Genomic DNA, 7,080 nt, shown 5'->3' with positions numbered 1-7,080 from the left:
ACAGGGCTACAGTCACAGCACTGTAAGGATGAGTCAGGAAAGAATTACACTCAGAAAACAAATGCACATCGGAAGCAGGGTGGGTGCCATGGGCTTTGGAAGGACCGCTTGTAACTGTTCTGATGAGCGCTTCATGCCCACTTGGAAAGTGGGAAGTGACACTGGAGACATAACCACCCAGTCCACTGTGCAAAGAGCCACTCACTCCCCCACCCCCTCTTCTTCCTGGCTTCCTGCCCCTTGTGCTTCAGGACAGACCCTCTATATCTGGAGCCCACAGGGGGCAGGTGGGCATTACAACTGTGGTCCTTCATTTTTTTCAATTTTTAAATTTTTTTCAGTTACAGTTGACATTCAGTATTATTTTATATTAGTTTCAGGTGTACAGCATAGTGGTTAGATATTTACATAACTTATGGAGTGACCCCTCTGATTAGTCTAGTAGCCACCTGGCACTAGTCATTGCAACATTATAAACTATATTCTCTGTACTTCACAAGGTCATACAGTTAAGTTCGCAAACTCATCCTAGAGAAAGTGCTACATACCTCATTTCTGAATATCACTATGATCACCTTCAAAGTACTCCCCTTGGGAAGCTATGCACCAACGCCAGCACCTAGTCCACCCTTCAAAGCAATTTTGGAACTCTTTTCCTGGAATGGCCATCAGAGCTGTGGTTGTATTACCCTTGATGTCCTGAATGTCATCAAAATGTCTTCCTTTCAATATTTCCTTTATCTTTAGGTAAAGAAAGAAGTCATTGGGGGCCAGATCAGATGAGCAGAGAGGGTGTTCCAATACAGTTATTTGTTTACTGGCTAAAATCTCCCTCACATACAGTGCCATGTGAGCTGGTGCATTGTCGTGATACAAGAGCCGTGAATTGTTGGCGAAAAGTTCAGGGCATCTAACTTTTTCATGCAACCTTGTCAGCACTTCCAAATAGTAAACTTGGTTAACTGTTTGTCCAGTTGGTACAAATTCATAATGAATAATCCCTCTGATATCAAAAAAGGTTAGCAGCATCATTGCAACAAGTTCGTGAACTTAATTGTCAGACCTTGTACATCCCTGTGACTATTTTGTAAAGAATTGTGGCCCTTTAAACGCATCATCTCAAACACCTGGAACAGACCCCAGCACGCAGACTTCCGCTGTACCAGGCGCAGCTAGACCTGTGCAGCAGGCAGGCAGAACCGCACTGTCCCTAGACAGGCCCAGAGCTCCCCAGTAACAGCCATGCCTCTTTCCTTGGCTCCACACCTGGGCCTGGCTGTTAGCACCCTTTCCCAAGAGGATTTAGAACTGGCCCTGAGGAGCCAGTGGGGAGTTGTCAGAGCAGGCTGGGACCACCTGCAAAGCCACTAGGCCTGGGGAGGTTTGTCTCTTTAGACACAGCCTTTCGAGAAGCAGACAGGTATTGGACATGCCTCCCGTGACCTCCCGTGGGATGGGGTGGCCGAGGTGCTCAGGTGTGTTTCTGGCTGCCTGGCTGCTGTGCTGGGGGAAGCTCTGGGAGTCGTACGGTGGGAAGACGACGTCTCTGGCATGCTCAGGGGCCGTGAAGAAGGTTCTAGCGGGTGGCCGGTTAGCTCAGTTGGTTGGAATGCGACGCTCGTAGCACCAGGGTTGCCAGTTCGATCCCCACATGGGCCAGTGTGAGCTGCGGCCTCCACAACTAGATTGGGACAACTGCTTGACTTGGAGTTGATGGCTCCTGAAAAAACACTTAAAATAAATAAAAAAAATTTTTAAAAAGAAGGTTCCAGCTTCATCACTGAGGGCATGACATCCTTCACGGATACCTGGGACACAAGAGCAGCTGCAGGGCAGGCTGCCTTCTCCCCACCATCCTCCTCATCTTGTTCCTGACTAGCCTAGCAGCTCGTCCCATGCCAGCTGGGTCCACGTCCAGCTAGTCTCTTCTCTGCCGACTGCCAAGGATATCCCACCTAGGGTTCCCCTGGAAGGACAGACGCTGTGGCTCTCCTGCGGGGCACCCACAGAGCCTCATGATGGCCACGGCTGGGAACGAGGGCTGAGCATTCTCTGGGTGCAGCCCCACCACGTGGCTCTTTCCAGTTACTGTGAGAAATCCAGGTCTCCTACCATCCGTTGGTCATCTCAGGTTTCTTTAAAACCCATCACCATCTCATGGAGAGCTTGAAGACTTCCTTTCAGAAAGGACCGCTTGGATGGGCTGATGTCTGCCTGTTGCACATGGAGTAGCCCTCTGCCCAGGACTGAAGCTGGGGAGGGAGATGTAGCATGGGGGCTGAGCAGAGGAGGACACTAAATGAGCTCAGCATCCTTGTAGGGGGCTGTGCCACCCAGCTGCGCAATCTCACCTGGGAAGAGAGGGAAGATCCTCAGGTGGCCATGGCTGGTCTCCCAAGGCCAATCTTGATTACAAAGCCCAGCTGAAGAGCCCTAGTCCGCTACATGGGACCAGCTGCTAGAGACCAGCAAGGCTGCTGCTGCCTGGTGCCCGAAGCCTTCCTCCACTTGGCCTTCTGGGAGGGTGGGAGCCACCCGGTGCAGAGGCCAAAGGTAAATAAATGACAGGAAATCCATTGAAAGGGCATCCTGTTGGTAACTGGCCCTCTTGGGACAGTGTAATTCGATCTAGGTAAAATTCGTCTCCCTCCAGCATCCATTCCTCAGCGGCTGTGGCCAATAGCAGGTCTGGCTTGGCTCAGCAGTGCAGACCTGGGGAGAGTACGCTGCTGGCAGCCTGCACATGGGACCATTGCTGGGTGCCTTCAGAGCTGCTTCTGGTTGTGGTGGTGACAGTGCACACACCTCCCTCACCCGCCCCTGCTGAGACTGTCGGACAAGCATACAGATAGTAACTATTACTTTTTCAACCCTTGGGAAAAACAAATATGGAGACTGAGGTAGAGGTCAGTGACGTGGCCCTCTTAAGATTACTCAATGACTGCTGTGAGCAGCCAACCGACGACTGGTGACCCACTGCCTCAGCCGGGGGGAGCGCAAGGCTCATAATACCAGCATGTGCCAGGGAACTGTGTCCTACACAACCAGACTGAAAAACAATGGCTTGAACTGGAGAGGGGGTAGGAGAAAGGGGGGGAGATTACTCAATGAATATAGAACAGTGTCATTGTGACCCAGGGTCTAGCTTCTGGATGCTCGCTGCCCACAGGCTATGAGCCTCAACCTAGCCAACCAGGGATGGAGGGTGGGGAGACGAAGCATGCCACAGACTAAGCTGCTTTGCACATGGAGTCCACTGCTGGGACCATCAGCTGGCTCTTGACCTGCTGTGTGCAGGAGAGGAGCTGGGTGCTTAGGCTCCGAGGTCCAGTGCTCCGTGATCTGCTGCGAGCAGTGGTAGAGGCCTGGGGATCACACACACTGCCGTCTCAGTCAAGTGGCTCCTCAGGAAGGCAGGGAATGCTGGGCCCGTTATATTGCCTGCTGTTCCCCAGGAGAGGTGGCACAGGGAAACACTAGGGCACACCCTAATTGGCTGTCTGCCCTCTCCCTTGAAGGAGGCTGACATTCCCTCCCATGGACGAGAAGCCTCTGTCACAGCTACACTTTCTCTCCCCAGCTCAGAGCAGACGACACCAGCTCTCATTTTCCACACTCCACCTCCTCTGGCAGCATGAAACTGAATTCCCAGTGCTCTCTAGCAGTCACGAAGCTGACTCTGTGACTGCCCCCACCCCATGGGAAATCTGGACGCATCCCCCTCCCATGGGCTCACGGGCTGCTACAACCACACTGACACAGCCCCAAGTGCCCAGAGGTGAACATCAGCCCCACTAAACCCCTGGCCCTAGTAAGTGCCAAGCTCTGGAAGAATGGTGGAGCCCAGTACTAGTCCCCACTCCGCAGCATCGGTTTGTTGGCACAAAACTTCCTGAATGTTGAGACATGATCTGTCCTCCTCCCTTCGGAGAAGCAGCACCAGCACCAGGAAGTGAAGAAAAGCCAAGACCTTTCCCGGGGCTGTGGGAGCGGTGCCTTCCCGACGGGGGGCAGCCTGCTTGTCATCATCGGCACCTTCGTCTGTCGAGAGCCCTCGGCTCGCAGGACTCCACGCTAGTCCACAAGAGCAGAGAAGTGCCTGTGACAGCAAAGGGAGACTTGTCACACACTCACCTCACCTGTTTGAAATCCACAGTACACGTTTGGCCAGAGAGCATCATTTAGTGGGGGCGTCCTACTCCGTCCTTTATCCAGTGAGCTTGTACAAAGGGCAGTGTGATCCTGCTGTCCCTCTGTAAGCATCGTGCCACCCTGACTGGGATTTTGTATGACCCTGGCCTTTAACTTGACCTGGGTCCAGCTGGATTTTCTCCCTCACTCCAGGAGCACTGGCCATGCTGGGCTCACAGGTAAACGGAGGGTTAGTGTGACGCCTTTGGAGGGTTTTCAAGAGCCACTTTCACTCTGCTTCTCACCCAACTTGCTGACTCTGGAAGCTGCAGTGTGAAGCTTTTCGGAGCTGGCAGTCACCACACCCAACGGACAGAGAAGTCTTTTGAGGAAGACTCTTTTGGGGCAGTGGAGTAGGATTTTCCGGTTTCCAAGTCCCAGAAAGCAAGCTGGAGGCTTGACCGGAATGGTAGTTGTCAGGCTGGGCTATGTGGCCAAAAGTGAGCCATCTGCAGGCGCGGTGGGATGTCACTCCTGAGGTTAGGAATGGAAGGCCACGGCCACTGTCCCAAGCATTCTCCTCCTGGGTCCCTCACTGTAGGGGAAGCTGGCTTCCCCAGTGAGGAGCCCATGGCAAGGCCCAGCAGTGAGGAGCTGAGGCCCGGTGACCTCAATGACCCTGTGAGTGAGCCCGAGCAGCTCCTTCCGCCAACCCTGAGACAACAGCAGCCCCGTCCCCTACATCCGGAGACCCTGAGCTGATCCCGACCCTCAGAAACCGTGCAGGATAATAAAGGTTGATTTTAAGCCTTGCGTTTGGGGGTCATTTGTTACGCAGTAGTAGAGAACGGCTCACATAGGGCATCAGTGTCCCAGGCTGAGTGGATGGTCCCCTGGGCCATCTGTTCTTGAGCAAGCACAGCCCCCTCTCTGCCTCTGTTCTCCCCTGGTGCCTACTCCTCCCATTTCCTTCCCTTTGTGTTTGTCTTGCCTTGGAGTGGTTAAAAGTCAGGTTAGCCTGAGCTGGAGTGAGCAGCAGGACATCCCCCGGAGACCGCCTTGGACATCAGCCTGAGCTATGTCTGTAAGGTGAGTCCAGACCTGTTCAGCAGGTTGGCTCTGAGTGCCATCGAGCAGGACGGCATGCTCAGCAGACCCGCAGTCACTGCATGGGCTGCCAGCACTGCTCCACGTGGGCGCCTGGCCTCCCGCCTGCTGCTTGTGTCTCAGCTTGCACCCTGTCTCCCAGGGAGGCGCCGCTGCCTCTGTCTGCTCGCCAGATCCTGATGCTCTGCCCTAGCCCAGCCCGGGGAGTACACCGACGGGAACCTCTGGGACCTCATGGAGCTGCTGTGCTGAGCCGAGAGGCCTGGACGTGGAGCCGGCAACGCCTGCTGCCCAAGACCAACCTCCAGCAGCTCCCAGTACTGCACCTGGACAATTTCCAGGAGTGGCTGGGGGAGGTAACGCGCACCCCTGGGCCCCACCCAGCCTCCTCAGTAAGGCCGGACTGGCCCCTAGAGGGGACAGCACTGCTTGGGGGTCCTTGGAATGCCCGGGAACAGTCCCTCCTGCCCCGGGCCTCATGACCGATCTATCATCTTACCCTCCTGAGTGGTCCACCATGGTGCCTGCCCACTGTCCCCATAGCCTCAACAGCTGTGCTGCGCCCTGAGCTGCTTGTGCGGTCACCACCACACCTGCTGGTGCTTGCTTGTGCAGCTCCCCCTGGATGTGACCTCCAGGGCCGGTGAAAGGACCTCCACCTCAGCCTCCTCCCTCAGACACTCATCCAGCCCCTGGTACAGGTGGGGCACTGGGATCCAGGATCCACCCTCCAGTCCCAACAAACCTCCCACTCCTGCAGCTCCCATCTCTAAACCCCAGAGAAAGAACTAAAAATACAACTCACTAATGAGTTCATTACAAATGAAAAAAGACCAGTTTTCTTACCATGGTTTTATTAGAAAAACAATTATCTTGCACAATTAGCATCTGGCTGCGGTGTCCCCACCCTCCTTTCTTCTTTTCAGCTCCCCAGCCTTTGGTGGCAGGTTCCTTTTTGTTGTGCAGACCTCAGCTGCATTGTGTGATGTTCCCCACCCACCGCCCACCACCCACATTCTCAAGTCGGGCACTCGGTGTTATTTCCAGCACAGCACTGACCTCTGCCCGAAACAGCCCCACTGTTTGTCTCTGTTTCTGGTAGCCTCTTCTCCATTAGGCAGGTCCCCTCCGGGACAGCAGGCAGGCCCCTTGTCTGGGTCATGGCCGCACCGCTGCACTTCTGGCACACTGCCTGGCACACTGTTGAAAGAGGTGAGCAAACTCAGCCCCCAGGGAGATAAGACCATCTCTGGACCTGCCCCTCGCCTCTCCTCTCTGCTTCCTTCTCCCACTTTAGGCCACAGAACATTCATTGCATTTCCCTGAGCAGCTTCTCCCACCTAGAATGAGCCCCTTCCTACTCACTCTCCCAACTAGGCCTGTCCTGGGGCCTGGAAGACCCCAACCTTCACAGGCAGCCCTGGCCACCCTCTATGGAGGGAGTTACTTCTGGGAGCAGCCTGCAGTTTATTCAGCCTCACCTCCCCAGGACCCACTAGGTACTTTCATTCTGAGCGCACCTGCAGTCCTGAGACGGGAGCTCAGTCTGTTCCCTGTGAATCTTGTGGAGAGAGAGGAGGCCTCTCCACAGTCCTGAAAGGGAAGCGTTTTTCCTGTGTTTGAGAGAATGGGGCTGTACACACACATACCTGTACGTGTGTATGCCCACGCACATGCATGCCGAACCGCAGGCTTTTCATGGCTGCATAGTGCTCCCTGATGTGTGTGCAATCAGCCCCCTAATTCTGGATATTCGTCCAGCGACTCTCCACATCTACAAACTTTGTACTTTTATGCAGCTGTTTCTATAGGATGAACTCCTTGAGGTGAAATTGCCACCCA

The 7,080-nt window shown here is 54.4% G+C and overlaps 1 long non-coding RNA gene across 1 annotated transcript; it reads right to left on the bottom strand.

Annotated features, from left to right (window-relative positions):
- Positions 1-347: 347 nt before the first annotated feature.
- Positions 348-6,183, bottom strand: LOC141571601 (uncharacterized). Its single transcript, XR_012496481.1, has 3 exons — positions 6,085-6,183; positions 3,971-4,099; positions 348-1,720 (listed from the first exon to the last, which is right to left on the bottom strand). It is a non-coding gene; the product is annotated as an uncharacterized LOC141571601 (long non-coding RNA).
- Positions 6,184-7,080: the final 897 nt, after the last annotated feature.

This window comes from Rhinolophus sinicus, linkage group LG05, assembly GCF_036562045.2.
Source record: "Rhinolophus sinicus isolate RSC01 linkage group LG05, ASM3656204v1, whole genome shotgun sequence".
NCBI classification, from domain to species: domain Eukaryota; kingdom Metazoa; phylum Chordata; class Mammalia; order Chiroptera; family Rhinolophidae; genus Rhinolophus; species Rhinolophus sinicus.
Note: the sequence above shows the minus strand (reverse complement) of the source record. Positions and strands in the feature narration are given on the sequence as shown.